The 16,362-nt window shown below is 40.3% G+C and overlaps 1 long non-coding RNA gene across 1 annotated transcript in view; it reads left to right on the top strand.

Moving 5' to 3' along the window:
• The window catches only part of LOC112743126 (uncharacterized), a 32,093-nt gene extending 20,972 nt beyond the window's left edge, over positions 1 to 11,121 (top strand). Inside the window, exon 6 of the long non-coding RNA XR_011873382.1 lies at positions 10,494 to 11,121. This is a non-coding gene — a long non-coding RNA (uncharacterized lncRNA). The remainder of the gene's footprint in view (positions 1 to 10,493) is intronic.
• The last annotated feature ends 5,241 nt before the right edge of the window (positions 11,122 to 16,362 follow it).

The following is a 16,362-nucleotide window of genomic DNA, read 5'->3' as shown; positions in this document are numbered from 1 at the left end:
CACTGGATTCTATTCCGACATGATCGTGAACCGACAGCTGAATAGCCGTGTCGTGACAGGGTGCGTTGAACATTTTCACTGAGAGGATGGGAGGTAGCCACTGACAACGGTGAAACCCTACATACAGCTTGCCATGGAAAGGAGTAAGAAGGATTGGATGAAGACAGTAGGAAAGCAGAGAGACGGAAGGGACAAAGCATCGCCATACGCTTATCTGAAATTCTCACCAATGAATTACATAAGTATCTTTATCTTTATCTTTATGTTTTATTCATCATCCATAACCATTTGAGTTTGCCTGACTAAGAGTTACAAGATAACCATAGCTTGCTTCATACCAACAATCTCTGTGGGATCGACCCTTACTCGCGTAAGGTTTATTACTTGGACGACCCAGTACACTTGCTGGTTAGTTGTGCGAAGTTGTGATAAAGAGTTGAGATTACAATTGTGCATACCATGTTGATGGCGCCATTGATGATCAAAATTTCGTGCACCAACTTTTTGGCGCCGTTGCCAGGGATTGTTGAGTTTGGACAACTAACGGTTCATCTTGTTGCTTAGATTAGGCATTCTTTTTCAGAGTTTTTAAGAATGAATTCTAGTGTTTCAAGGTGATGTCCTTATCATCACCAAAGCTGATTGATCCTCATCAATTTAGCTCTTGAATGTAATGTCCTGCTGAAGCTTAACTAGCCATGTCTAATCTCTTTAGACTGAAGTTTTAGACTAACATTGCATGATTCCTGGAATTCTCATTAAGAATTTTGATATCTTTATTTTCTTATCCACTTAATTTTCGAAAAAACCAAAAAAAATTACAAAATCATAAAAACCAAAAATATTTCTTGTTTGAGTCTAGTGTCTCATTTTAAGTTTGGTGTCAATTGCATGTTTCTGTTCTTCTTGCATTCATTCATGTGTCTTAAGTGATCTTCAAGATGTTCTTGATGATTTCCTTGCTCTGATCTTTAAATTCTCTTGTCTTAAGTGTTTTGTGTTTCTCATTTGCATTCTCATTTTGTTAGTGTCAGTAGTATACAAACTGCTAAGTTTGGTGTCTTGCATGCATTGTTATTTGATTTTAGTTTTATTTTGATTATTCCTCATTATTAAAAATCCAATTTTTTTTTAATTTGTATCTTTTCAAGTCAATAATACAGAGAATTGAAGATTCAGAACATACAGCAGAGGAATTATACAGAAAAAGTTGGGCATTCAAAACGCCCAAAAGGGTAGTGCTTTGGGCGTTAAACGCCAGAATGTGCACCATTCTGGGCGTTTAACGCCAGGATGGCACAAGAGGGAAGATTCTGTTTTCAATCCAAATTTTTTTCAAGTTTTCAAAATTTTTTCAAAATCAAATCTTTTTCAAATCAAATCTTTTCAAAATCAAATTTCTTTCCATTTTCAAAAATACTTGCTATCAATTAATGATTTGATTCAACATTTCAAGTATGTTGCCTTTTCTGTTGAGAAAGGTTTAATGTTTGAATAATATCTTTTCTTGTTAGCCAAGTCATTAATTTTTAAAATCAAATCTTTTCAAATTGTTTTTCAAATCATATCTTCTCAATCACATCTTTTTAAAACCATAACTTTTCAATCATATCTTCCTAATCACATCTTTTTCAAAATAGTTTTCAATAATATCTTTTTAATTTCTAATTTCAAAATCTTTTTCAAAAATCACTTGATTTCTTTTCTACTCTTAGTTTTCGAAAATCAATTAGTATTTTTCAAAATGTTTTTAAAATGTTTTTAATTTATTTTCAAACATTTCTTCCCCTCTTTTCACATCCTTCTATTTATGGACTAACACTACTCCTCAATGCACAATTCGAACTCCATCTTTCCTTGATAAGTTCGAATTTTCTACCTCTTCCTTCCATTTTTCTTTTCCTCTGACTCATCAAGGAATCTCTATACTGTGACATAAAGGATTCTATATTTTCTTGTTCTCTTCTCTTTCATATGAGCAGGAGCAAAGACAAAAGCATTCTTGTTGTGGCTGACCCTGAACCTGAAAGGACCTTGAAGCGAAAGCTAAGAGAAGTTAAGGCACAACTCTCTGTAGAGGACCTAACAGAAATCTTCAAAGAAGAAGAACCCATGGCAGCCGAAAACAACAACAATGCCAACAATGCAAGGAAGGTGCTGGGTGACTTTACTGCACCTACTCCCGACTTCTATGGGAGAAGCATCTCTATCCCTGTCATTGGAGCAAACAACTTTGAGCTTAAGCCTCAATTGGTTTCTCTAATGCAACAGAATTGCAAGTTCCATGGACTTCCATTGGAAGATCCTCATCAGTTTTTAGCTGAGTTCTTGCAAATCTGTGACACTGTCAAGACTAATGGGGTTGACCCTGAGGTCTACAGACTTATGCTATTCCCTTTTGCTATAAGAGATAGAGCTAGGATATGGTTGGACTCACAACCTAAAGAAAGCCTGAACTCTTGGGAAAAGCTAGTCAATGCCTTCTTGGCAAAGTTCTTTCCACCTCAAAAATTGAGTAAGCTTAGAGTGGAAGTCCAAACCTTCAGACAGAAAGAAGGTAAATCCCTCTATGAAGCTTGGGAAAGATACAAACAATTGATCAGAAAGTGTCCTTCTGACATGCTTTCTGAATGGAGCATCATAGGAATTTTCTATGATGGTCTGTCTGAACTATCCAAGATGTCATTGGATAGCTCTGCTGGAGGATCTCTTCATCTGAAGAAGACGCCTACAGAAGCTCAAGAACTAATTGAAATGGTTGCAAATAACCAATTCATGTTCACTTCTGAAAGGAATCCTGTGAACAATGGGACGAATCAGAAGAAAGGAGTTCTTGAGATTGATACTCTGAATACCATAGTGGCTCAGAAAAAAATATTGACTCAACAAGTCAATATGATTTCTCAAAGTCTGTCTGGAATGCAAGCTGCACCAGGCAGTACTAAGGACGCTTCATCTGAAGAAGAAGCTTATGATCCTGAGAACCCTTCAATGGAAGAGGTGAATTAAATGGGAGAACCCTATGGAAACACCTATAATCCTTCATGGAGAAATCACCCAAATCTCTCATGGAAGGATCAACAGAGACCTCAACAAGGTTTCAACAACAATAATGGTGGAAGAAACAGGTTTAGCAATAGCAAGCCTTTTCCATCATCTTCTCAGCAACAGACAGAGAATTCTAAGCAGAACCACTCTGACTTAGCAACCATGGTCTCTGATCTAATCAAAACCACTCAAAGTTTCATGAATGAAACAAGGTCCTCCATTAGAAATTTGGAAGCACAAGTGGGTCAGCTGAGCAAGAAAATTACTGAACTCCCTCATAGTACTCTTCCAAGCAATACAGAAGAAAATCCAAAAGGAGAGTGCAAGGCCATCAACATGGCCGAATTTGGAGAGGAGGGAGAGGTAGTGAACGCCACTGAGGAAGGCCTCAATGGACGTCCACTGGCCTCCAATGAGTTCCCTAATGAGGAACCATGGGAATCTGAGGCTCCCACTGAGACCATAGAGATTCCATTGGATTTACTTATGCCATTCATGAGCTCTGATGAGTATTCTTCCTCTGAAGAGGATGAAGATGTCACTGAAGAGCAAGTTGCCAAGTACCTTGGAGCAATCATGAAGCTAAATGACAAGTTATTTGGTAATGAGACTTGGGAGAACGAACCTCCCTTGCTCACCAAAGAACTGGATGACTTGTCTAGGCAGAAACTACCTCAAAAGAGACAAGATCCTGGGAAGTTCTCAATACCTTGTGCCATAGGCACCATGACCTTTCAGAAGGCTCTGTGTGACTTAGGGTCAAGTGTAAACCTCATGCCTCTCTCTGTAATGGAGAAGCTAGGGATCTTTGAGGTACAAGCTGCAAGAATCTCACTAGAGATGGCAGACAATTCAAGAAAACAAGCTTATGGGCTTGTAGAGGATGTTCTGGTAAAGATTGAAGACCATTACATCCCTGTTGATTTCATAGTCCTAGAGACTGGGAAGTGCATGGATGAATCCATCATCCTTGGCAGACCCTTCCTAGCCACAGCAAAGGCTGTGATTGATGTGGACAGAGGAGAATTGATCATTCAAGTGAATGAAGAATCCCTTGTGTTTAAGGCTCAAGGATATTTCTCTGTAACCATGGAGAGGAAGCATGGAGAGCTTCTCTCAAAACAGAGCCCCCACAGTCAAACTCTAAGTTTGGTGCTGGGAGGCCACAACCAAATTCTAAGTTTGGTGTTGAACCCCCACATTCAAACTCTAAGTTTGGTGTTGGGAGGTTCCAACATTGCTCTGAGCATCTGTGTGGCTCCATGAGAGCCCACTGTCAAGCTACTGACATTAAAGAAGCACTTGTTGGGAGGCAACCCAATATTATATTTATCTATTTTTCCTTTGTTATTTTATGTTTTCTGTAGGTTGATGATCATGAGAAGTCACAAAATCAATGGAAAAAGCAAAAAAATATGAAAAACAGAAATAAAAACAGCACACCCTGGAGGAAGATCTTGTTGGCGTTTAAACGCTAGTAAGGGCAGCAAATGGGCGTTTAACGCCCAGTCTGGCACCATTCTGGGCGTTTAACGCCAGAAAGGGGCACCAGACTGGCGTTAAACGCCAGGAAAGGGCAAGAAGTTGGCGTTAAACGCCAGAAATGGGCACCAGCCCGGCGTTTAATGCCATAATTGGCATAGAGAGCATTTTTGCTCGCCACTTGGTGCTGGGATGACTTTTCCTTGACACCTCAGGATCTGTAGACCCCACAGGATCCCCACCTACCCCACCACCCTCTCTCTTCTTCTTCACCCATTCACCAATCACCTCAACACCCTTTCCCCAAAAACCCCTCACCTATCAAATCCCAACTTTCTCTTCACCACTCACATCCATCCTTCATAAAACCCCACCTACCTCACCATTCAAATTCAAACCACTTTCCCTCCCAAACCCACCCTCCCATAGCCGAACCCTACCCCTCTCTCCACCCCTATATAAACCCATCTTCACTCCTTCATTTTCACACACCCTAAACACTACTTCTCCCCCTTTGGCCGAACCACAAAGCCATCTCCATCTCCTCTATTTCTTCTTCTTCTACTCTCTTCTTTCTTCTTTTGCTCGAGGACGAGCAAATCTTTTAAGTTTGGTGTGGTAAAAGCATTGCTTTTTGTTTTTCCATAACCATTTATGGAATCTAAGGCCGGAGAAACCTCTAGAAAGAGGAAAGGGAAGGCAAAAGCTTCCACCTCCGAGTCATGGGAGACGGAGAGATTCACCTCAAGGGTGCATCAAGACCACTTCTATGAAGTTGTGGCCTTGAAGAAGGTGACCCCCGAGGTCCCTTTTAAACTCAAAAAGAGTGAATATCCGGAGATCCGACATGAGATCCGAAGAAGAGGTTGGGAAGTTCTTACCAACCCCATTCAACAAGTCGGAATCTTAATGGTTCAAGAGTTCTATGCCAATGCATGGATCACCAAGAACCATGATCAAAGTGTGAACCCGGACCCAAAGAATTGGCTTACAATAGTTCGGGGGAAATACTTGGATTTTAGTCCGGAAAATGTAAGGTTGGCATTCAACTTGCCCATGATGCAAGGAGATGAACACCCTTACACTAGAAGGGTCAACTTTGATCAAAGGTTGGATGATGCACGAAATTGCAATAACACTTTTTGCAATCCGCACAACTAACCAGCAAGTGCACTGGGTCGTCCAAGTAATACCTTACGTGAGTAAGGGTCGAATCCCACGAAGATTGTTGGTTTGAAGCAAGCTATATTTATTTTATTATTCTTAGTCAGGATGTCAATCAAAATTATCAGTTGGAATTATTAGATTGGAAAAATAAAAGAGAATAAAATCGTTACTTGTTGTGCAGTAATGGGAAATATGTTGGAGTTTTGGAGATACTTTGTCCTCTGAATTTCTGCTATGTAATATTCAACTCAATTGTTTGTAAAGCACGTCTACGGCAAGCTATATGTAGGGTGTCACCATTGTCAGTGGCTACTTCCCATCCTCTCAGTAAAAACGTTCCAGGTGCTCTGTCACAGCACGGCTAATCAGCTGTTGGTTCTCGATCATGTTGGAATAGGATCCATTGATCCTTTTGCGTTTGTCATCACGCCCAGCAATCGCGAGTTTGAAGCATGTCACAGCCATTCAATCCTTGAATCCTACTTAGAATACCACAGACAAGGTTTAGACCTTCCGGATCCTCAAGAGTGGCCGCCATGAATTCTAGCTTATACCGCGGAGATTCTGATTAAGGAATCTAAGAGAGGTTCATTCAGTCTGATGTAGAACGGAGGTGTTTGTCAGGCACACGTTCATGGATTGAGGGAGGTGATGAGTGTCACGGATCATCACCTCTTTTATAATTAAGCACGAATAAACATCTTAGATCGGACCATACACACATTTGAGTGTAATAGAAACAATTGCATTAATTCATCGAGACGCTGCAGAGCTTCTAACCCCCAACAATGGAGTTTAGAGACTCATGCCGTCAAAAAGTATGTAATTTAAATATGAAAATGTCATAAGGTACAAGATAAATCTCTAAAAGTTGTTTAAATAGTAAACTAGTAACCTAGGTTTACAGAATATGAGTAAACTAAGATAATTGGTGCAGAAATCCACTTCTGGGGCCCACTTGGTGTGTGCTGGGGCTGAGACTAAAGCTATCTACGAGTTAAGGCCTTTCTTGGAGTTGAACTCTAAGTTATAACGTGTTTTGGGCGTTCAACTCCGGATCATGACGTGTTTCTGGCGTTTAACTCCAGACAGCAGCATGTAGTTGGCGTTCAACGCCAAGTTACGTCGTCTATCCTCGGGCAAAGTATGGACTATTATATATTGCTGGAAAGCCCTGGATGTCTAATTTCCAACACCGTTGATAGCGCGCTGATTGGAGTTCTGTAGCTCAAAAGAATCCATTCCGAGTGCATGGAGGTCAGGATCCAACAGAATCAGCAGTCCTTTTGTCAGCCTAACTCAGATTTTTGCTCAACTCCTTCAATTTCAGCCAGAAAGTATCTGAAATCACAGAAAAACGCACAAACTTATAGTAAAGTCCAGAAATATGATTTTTGCCTAAAAACGAATAATATTCTACTAAAAACTAATTAAAACATACTAAAATCTACATGAAATTACCCCCAAAAAGCGTATAAAATATCCGCTCATCATTGGACCAAGTCCTCACAGTCATTTGTGAAGAGGGCGCTCAATGGAAGAGAGATTCAAGAGGAAAGCTGGTTCAATTAAGAAGGCATGACCTCAAACCCGTGGCTAGAGGATGGTTGGAGTTTATCCAACGCTCAATCATTCCGACTAGCAACCGGTCCGAAGTTACTATAGACCGGGCTATCATGATTCATAGCATCATGATTGGAGAAGAAATAGAAGTTCATGAGGTTATAGCCCAAGAACTTTATAAGGTGGCGGACAAGTCCTCTACCTTGGCAAGGTTAGCCTTTCCTCATCTCATTTGTCACCTCTATTATTCAGTTGGAGTTGACATAGAGGGAGACACCCCCATTGATGAGGACAAGCCCATCACTAAGAAAAGGATGGAGCAAACAAGAGATCCCACTCATCATGAAATCCCTGAGATGCCTCAAGGGATGCACTTTCCTCCACAAAACTATTGGGAGCAAATCAATACCTCCCTAGGAGAATTAAGTTCCAACATGGGACAACTAAGGGTGGAGCACCAAGAACATTCCATGCTCCTCCATGAAATTAGAGAAGATCAAAGAATCATGAGAGAGGAGCAACAAAGGCAAGGAAGAGACATTGAGGAGCTCAAGCACTCCATAAGATCTTCAAGAGGAAGAACAAGCCGCCATCACTAAGGTGGACCCGTTCTTTAATCTCCTTGTTCTTTATTTGTCTGTTTTTCGAAAAAATTATGCTTATGTTTACCTATGTTTGTGTCTTGAGATCATTAGTGTCTTAGTGTCTATGCCTTAAAGTTATGAATGTCCTTTGAATCCATCACCTTTCTTGAAAGAAAAATGTTCTTAATTGAAAAAGAGAAGAATTGCATGAATTTTAAATTTTATAACAGATTAATTATTTTGATGTGGTGGCAATACTTTTGTTTTCTGAATGTATGCTTAAACAGTGCATATGTCTTTTGAATTTGTTGTTCATGAATGGTTGGCTCTTGAAAGAATGATGAAAAAGGAGACATGTTACTGAGGATCTGAAAAATCATAAAAATGATTCTTGAAGCAAGAAAAAGCAGTGAATACAAAAAAAAAGAAAAAAAAAGAGAAAGTGAGAGAAAAACGAAAAAAAAGAGAAAAATGAAAAAAAGAGAGAAAAGAAAAAAAATAAAGTTGTGATCCAAGGCAAAAAGAGTGTGCTTAAGAACCCTGGACACCTCTAATTGGGGACTCTAGCAAAACTGAGTCACAATCTGAAAAGGTTCACCCAGTTATGTGTCTGTGGCATGTATGTATCCGGTGGTAATTGGTGCACGAATTTGTGATTCGCACAACTAACCAGCAAGTGCACTGGGTCGTCCAAGTAATACCTTACGTGAGCAAGGGTCGATCCCACGGAGATTATTGGTTTGAAGCAATCGATGTTTATTTTATTAATCTTAGTCAGGAGGCCAATAAAGTTATTTGGATTTATTTATAAGAAGCCAAAGTATTTAAAATTGTAAGTTGAAATAATAGAGACTACTAGTGTTACTTGTTGTGCAGTAATGGAGAATATGTTGGAGTTTTGGAGATGCTTTGTCCTCTGAATCTCAACTCTTCCTTGAAATCCTTCAACACACGCAAGGCTCCTTCCATGGCAAGCTCTATGTAGGGTGTCACCGTTGTCAGTGGCTACTTCCCATCCTCTCAGTGAAAACGTTCCTATGCTCTGTCACAGCACGGCTAATCATCTGTCGGTTCTCAATCAGGTTGGAGTAGAATCCATTGATTCTTTTGCGTCTGTCACTAACGCCCAGCCCTCAGGAGTTTGAAGCACGTCACAGTCATTCAATCCCAGAATCCTACTCAGAATACCACAGACAAGGTTTAGACTTTCCGGATTCTCATGAATGCCGCCATCAATCCGGCTTATACCACGAAGATTCTGTTGGGGAATCTAAGAGACATTCATTCAATCTGATGTAGAACAGAGGTGGTTGTCAGGCACAAGTTCATGGATTGAGGAAGGTGATGAGTGTCACGGATCATCACCTTCTCCACAGTTAAGCGCGAATAAACATCTTAGATAAGAACAAGCGTGTTTGAATGGAAAACAAAGGAATTGTATTAAATCATCGAGACGCTGCAGAGCTCCTCACCCCCAACAATGGAGTTTAGAGACTCATGCCGTCAAAAAGTATGTAATTCAGATCTGAAAATGTCATGAGGTACAAGATAAGTCTCTAAAAGTTGTTTAAATAGTAAACTAGTAACCTAGGTTTACAGAAAATGAATAAACTAAGATAATTGGTGCAGAAATCCACTTCTGGGGCCCACTTGGTGTGTGCTGGGGCTAAGACTAAAGCTATCCACGAGTAGAGGCCTTTCTTGGCGTTAAACTCCAGGTTATGACGTGTTTTGGGCGTTCAACTCCGATTCATGACGTTTTTCTGGCGTTTAACTCCAGACAGCAGCATCAACTTGGCGTTCAACGCCAAGTTACGTCGTCTATCTTCGCGCAAAGTATGGACTATTATATATTGCTGGAAAGCCCTGGATGTCTACTTTCCAACGCTGTTGAGAGCGCGCCAATTGGACTTCTGTAGCTCTAGAAAATCCATTTCGAGTGCAGGGAGGTCAGGATCCAACAGCATCAGCAGTCCTTTTTCAGCCTGAGTCAGATTTTTGCTCAGCTCCCTCAATTTCAGCCAGAAAATACCTGAAATCACAGAAAAACACACAAACTCAAAGTAAAGTCTAGAAATATGATTTTTGCCTAAAAACTAATAATATTCTACTAAGAACCAATTAAAACATGCTAAAATCTACATGAAATTACCCCCAAAAAGCGTATAAAATATCCGCTCATCAGTAATACTGGAAGACAGAGTGCTTTGGGCCACAGCCAAGACTCAATAAGTAGCTGTGTTCAAGAATCATCATACTTAACTAGGAGAATTAATAACACTATCTGGATTCTGAGTTCCTAAAGAAGCCAATCATTCTGAATTTCAAAGGATAGAGTGAGATGCCAAAACTGTTCAGAGGCAAAAAGCTAAAGCCCCGCTCATCTAATTAATACTGATCTTCATAGATGTTTTTGGAATTCATTGCATATTCTCTTCTTTTTGTCTTATTTGATTTTCAGTTGCTTGGGGACAAGCAACAATTTAAGTTTGGTGTTGTGATGAGTGGATAATTTATACGCTTTTTAGCATTGTTTTTAGTATGTTTTTAGTATGTTTTAGTTAGTTTTTAGTATATTTTTATTAGTTTTTAGTTAAAATTCACTTTTCTGGACTTTACTATGAGTTTGTGTGTTTTTCTGTGATTCAGGTATTTTTTGGCTGAAATTGAGGGACTTGAGCAAAAATCTGATTCAGAGACTAAAAAGGACTGCAGATGCTGTTGGATTCTGACCTCCCTGTACTCGAAGTAGATTTTCTGGAGCTACAGAAGCCCAATTGGCGCGCTCTTAACTGCGTTGGAAAGTAGACATCCTGGGCTTTCCAGTAATATATAATAGTTCATACTTTGCCCAAAATTTGATGGCCCAAACTGGCGTTCCAAATTAGCTCAAAACTGTCCGGCGTTAAACGCCGGAACTGGCACAAGAATGGGAGTTAAACGCCCAAACTGGCACAAAAGTTGGCGTTTAACTCCAAGAGAAGTCTCTACACGAAAATGCTTCAATGCTCAGCCCAAGCACACACCAAGTGGGCCCGGAAGTGGATTTTTATGTAATTTACTCATCTTTGTAAACCCTAGGCTACTAGTTCTCTACAAATAGGACCTTTTGCTATTGTATTTTCATCTTGGTTCTTCTGGTTCCCTCTCTGGGGCCGAAACCAATGATCACTTTTGTTCTTATGTATTTTCAACGGTGGAGTTTCTACACACCATAGATTAAGGTGTGGAGCTCTGCTGTACCTCGAGTATTAATGCAATTACTATTGTTCATCTATTCAATTCAGCCTATTCTTGTTCTAAGATATTCATTTGCACCCAAGAACATGATGAATGTGATGATTATGTGACACTCATCATCATTCTCACTTATGAACGAGTGCCTGACAACCACTTCTGTTCTACAAGCAAACAAGGCTTGAATGTTTATCTCTTGGATTCCTTAATCGGAATCTTCATGGTATAAGCTAGAATTGATGGTGGCATTCAAGAGAATCCGGAAGGTCTAACATTGTCTGTGGTATTCTGAGTAGGATTCAATGATTGAGTGACTGTGACGAGCTTCAAACTCGCGATTGTGGGGCGTGAGTGACAGACGCAAAAGAATCACTAGATTCTATTCCAACATGATCGAGAACCGACAGCTGAATAGCCGTGCCGTGACAGGGTGCGTTGAACATTTTCACTGAGAGGATGGGAGGTAGCCACTGACAATAGTGAAACCCTACATACAGCTTACCATGGAAAGGAGTAAGAAGGATTGGATGAAGACAGTAGGAAAGCAGAGGGACGGAAGGGACAAAGCATCTCCATACGCTAATCTGAAATTCTCACCAATGAATTACATAAGTATCTCTATCTTTATCTTTATGTTTTATTCATCATCCATAACCATTTGAGTTTGCCTGACTAAGAGTTACAAGATAACCATAGCTTGCTTCATACCAACAATCTCTGTGGGATCGACCCTTACTTGCGTAAGGTTTATTACTTGGACGACCCAGTACACTTGCTGGTTAGTTGTGCAAAGTTGTGATAAAGAGTTGAGATTACAATTGTGCGTACCATGTTGATGGCGCCATTGATGATCACAATTTCGTGCACCAACCACACAGTTCATGAGAGTCAGACATGGGTTAGTCCGGGGCAGCTATTTTCAAACTTGCTTACCAATGATGGTCTTGATGCGGAGTTCGGCGGTTCACACTTCCTAGATGAGATCGGTGCCATCATGTAGGAGGATGATGCGGCACGTCGGACGACACAGACTACGGGGCCACAGGCACACTTAGACGTCGACCTGAACGAGCCTCATTCTGGGCCTGCTCATGAGTATTTTGCGTTGGGTGGTACCCCTCCTTCCGCCTATGCTGGCGGCGTACATTCAGTTGTTGGACTGTCTTGGGTACTCGTCCACGGAGAGTCACTTCTGTCTGGGTATTCTGCACGTTCTTTGCCAGTCCAGCCTAGGCCACCTCCACAGGCAGACCCAGATGATGACGAGGATGACATTGAAGACGAGGAGCCGCTCGTCCGGAGAGGCCAGGGGACATGGGTTCCGCGTCGTTGCTTCACTGGATCGCATCTATTTTGATGACCTGTTTATTTGTATCACTTTTATGTATCATCAGTGTTGTACCTTGGCTTGCTTTATTTATTTATGTTATGTATGTGTAGGACCTGTTTGGTTTTTGTTACTTAGGGTACGTACCTTATTGCAATATTTTGTATCACTTATGTTGAAAATTGGTGTGTTATTTTACTGGCGTGGAGTATGTCATGGTTTCCTAAGTAGATTACATTGAGTGACGTTTAAGCGTAACATAAGCGTATACTTAAGAAACGAAACACATCGAGCAATTAAGTACGCACGTTAAATACATTTCATTAAGTAACCAAAGTTTCATAATTAATAACTTCAAGTGACAAACCCTAAAACAATGGAATCTAAATACAAAAGTGGTAATAAGATAATAATTAAGCTAACAATACACCTACTCACACATGACAGGGTCTTCAGACTGCATAATATCAAACCAGTAATCAAATTCCACCTCAGTCTTAGCATAAGCTGCGTTCACAAGAAGCTTCCTTGATTCTTGAACACAGCTACTTTTATGAGTCTTGGCCGTGGCCCTAAGCACTTTGTTTTCCAGTATTACCACCGGATACACAAATGCCACAGACACATAACTGGGTGAACCTTTTCAGATTGTGACTCAGCTTTGCTAGAGTCCCCAGTTAGAGGTGTCCAGAGCTCTTAAGCACACTCTTTTTGCTTTGGATCACGACTTTAACCACTCAGTCTCAAGCTTTTCACTTGGACCTTCATGACACAAGCACATGGTTAGGGACAGCTTGATTTAGCCGCTTAGGCCTGGATTTTATTTCCTTGGGCCCTCCTATCCATTGATGCTCAAAGCCTTGGATCCTTTTTACCCTTGCCTTTTGGTTTTAAGGGCTATTGGCTTTTTCTGCTTGCTTTTTCTTTTTCTTTCTATTTTTTTTCGCCATTTTTTTTCTTTTCACAAGCTTTTGCTTTTTCACTGCTTTTTCTTGCTTCAAGAATCAATTTCATGATTTTTTAGATCATCAATAACATTTCTCTTTGTTCATCATTCTTTCAAGAGCCAACAATTTTAATATTCATAAACAACAAGATCAAAAATATGCAATGTTCAAGCATTCATTCAGAAGACAAAAAGTATTGCCACCAATATAAATAATTAGAATTTCCCTTATTAAGAACTCGAAAAAAATTAAATTGCCTCTTTATTCTACAAATCTACTATTTTATTCATGTTTGATGATGATGGGAAAAATAAATTATAACTTAATTGGAAATAAAACCAAAATAGATATGCTAATTACTACTACTCCTATATAACTTCTGAGGTAAAATCCTATAATAATACTATCACAGAGTTAAAGCTAGAATTAGAACTTAACAACCTGTATTTTGGGAAGTGGATGTTCCTCTAGTCTGTAGGGTGCCTTCAAGAATTAATTTCTGACGCTTCAGCTCCTTTAAGTTCACATCCTTGCTCTTCTTGTTCCCTTAGGTGCCATGATCTTGATGAGTTTTAGCTCAGTGATCATGGCAACTCACACCAAACTTAGAGGTTTGCTTGTCCTCAAGCAAAAGAAAGGACAGGAGAGGAATAGAGGGAGAGGCAATTTCGAAATCCAAAAGATATGATGAGTTGAAAAAGATTTGAAAAAGATTTGGATTGGAAAAAGATTTGGGTTTATGAATTAAGATATATTTGATATTTTTGAAAAAGGGATTTTAGAAATTAGTGTTTTTAGAAATTAGGATTAAAAATTTTGGAATTGAAGGATGACATTTTGAAACATGTTTATGCAAGAAATCATGAATTGAAACATAAAAATTTAGAAAAATTATAAGAAAAACGAATTTTACCTCCTCCCCACCATCCTGGCGTTAAACGCCCAAATGATGCATGTTTTGGGCGTTTAACGCCCAATTGTTGCTTCTCCTGGGCGTTCAACGCCCAGCTGTTGCTTCTTTCTGGCGTTGAACGCCAGGAAGTCCTTTGTCACTGGGCGTTTTTCTGAACGCCCAGGATGCTAGCAGACTGGCGTTAAACGCCCAGAAGGTGCTTTTTTCTGGCGTTTAACGCCCAGAAGATGCTCCTTTCTGGCGTTTAACGCCCAGATGGCTACCCTTACTGGCGTTAAACGCCCAGTGGGTGCTTCTTTTGGGCGTTCAACGCCCAAAGTGTTTCTTACTGGCTTTCTCACGCCAGTGAGCTTCCAAATTTCCCTGTAACTCTGTGACTTCAACCAATTGCTATTTCACCTTTGAAGATACTTGGACTCAAACCTGTAAAGAAAAGAAAATTTATTTTAATTAGTAACTAAACTTTGCAAATGGCTGGGTTGCCTCCCAGCAAGCGCTTCTTTATTGTCTTTAGCTGGACTACCACTGAGCTCTAATCAAGTCTCAGTTTTGAGCATTCTTGCTGGAGGTTGCCTTCAAGATAATGTTTAACTCTCTGTCCATTAACAATGAACTTTTTGTTAGATTCATTATCCTGAAGCTCTACGTATCCATATGGTGACACACTTGTAATTACATATGGACCTCTCCACCGGGATTTTAATTTCCCAGGGAATAATTTGAGCCTAGAATTGAATAGCAGAACTTTCTGCCCTGGCTCAAAGACTCTGGATGACAATTTCTTATCATGCCATCTTTTTGCTTTCTCCTTGTAAATTTTTGCATTCTCGAAAGCATTGAGTCTAAATTCCTCTAGCTCATTTAACTGGAGCAATCGTTTTTCTCCAGCTAACTTGGCATCAAGGTTTAGGAATCTGGTTGCCCAATAGGCCTTGTGTTCCAGTTCCACTGGCAAGTGACATGCCTTTCCATACACAAGCTGGTATGGAGAGGTCCCTATAGGGGTCTTAAATGCTGTTCTGTATGCCCACAGAGCATCATCCAAGCTTCTTGCCCAATCCTTTCTACGGTTAATTACAGTCCGTTCCAGGATTCTTTTGAGTTCTCTATTTGAGACTTCAGCTTGCCCATTAGTTTGTGGGTGATATGGAGTAGCTACCCTGTGGCTAACTCCATAACGTACCAGAGCAGAGTAAAGCTGTTTATTGCAGAAATGAGTGCCCCCATCACTGATTAATACTCTAGGGATACCAAATCTGCTGAAAATATGTTTCTGGAGGAATTTTAACACTGTTTTAGTGTCATTAGTGGGTGTTGCAATAGCCTCCACCCATTTGGATACATAATCCACTGCCACCAGAATATAAGTGTTCGAGTATGATGGTGGGAAAGGTCCCATGAAGTCAATGCCCCATACATCAAACAACTCAATCTCCAAGATCCCTTGTTGAGGCATGGCATAACTGTGAGGTAGATTGCCAGATCTTTGGCAACTGTCACAATTAAGCACAAACGCTCGGGAGTCTTTATAGAGAGTAGGCCAGTAGAAGCCACTTTGGAGGACTCTTGTGGCTGTTCGTTCACTTCCAAAATGTCCTCCATACTGTGATCCATGGCAATGCCAAAGGATCTTCTGTGCTTCTTCTTTAGGCACACATCTACGGATTACTCCGTCTGCACATCTCTTAAAGAGATACGGTTCATCCCAAAGATAATACTTTGCATCTGTGATTAATTTCTTTGATTGCACCCTACTGTACTCTTTGGGTATGAATCTCACTGCCTTGTAGTTTGCAATGTCTGCAAACCATGGCACTTCCTGGATGGCAAAGAGTTGCTCATCCGGAAAAGTTTCAGAGATCTCAGTGAGAGGGAGGGATGCCCCTTCTACTGGTTCTATTCGAGACAGGTGATCTGCTACTTGATTCTCTGTCCCTTTTCTGTCTCTTATTTCTATATCAAACTCTTGCAAAAGCAACACCCATCTGATGAGTCTGGGTTTTGAATCCTGCTTTGTGAGTAGATATTTAAGAGCAGCATGATCAGTGTACACAATCACTTTTGATCCTACTAAATAGGATCTGAATTTGTCAA

This window comes from Arachis hypogaea, chromosome 2, assembly GCF_003086295.3.
Source record: "Arachis hypogaea cultivar Tifrunner chromosome 2, arahy.Tifrunner.gnm2.J5K5, whole genome shotgun sequence".
NCBI classification, from domain to species: Eukaryota; Viridiplantae; Streptophyta; class Magnoliopsida; order Fabales; family Fabaceae; genus Arachis; species Arachis hypogaea.
The sequence above is the reverse complement of the archived record's forward strand: the minus strand, read 5'-3'. Positions and strand labels throughout refer to the sequence as shown.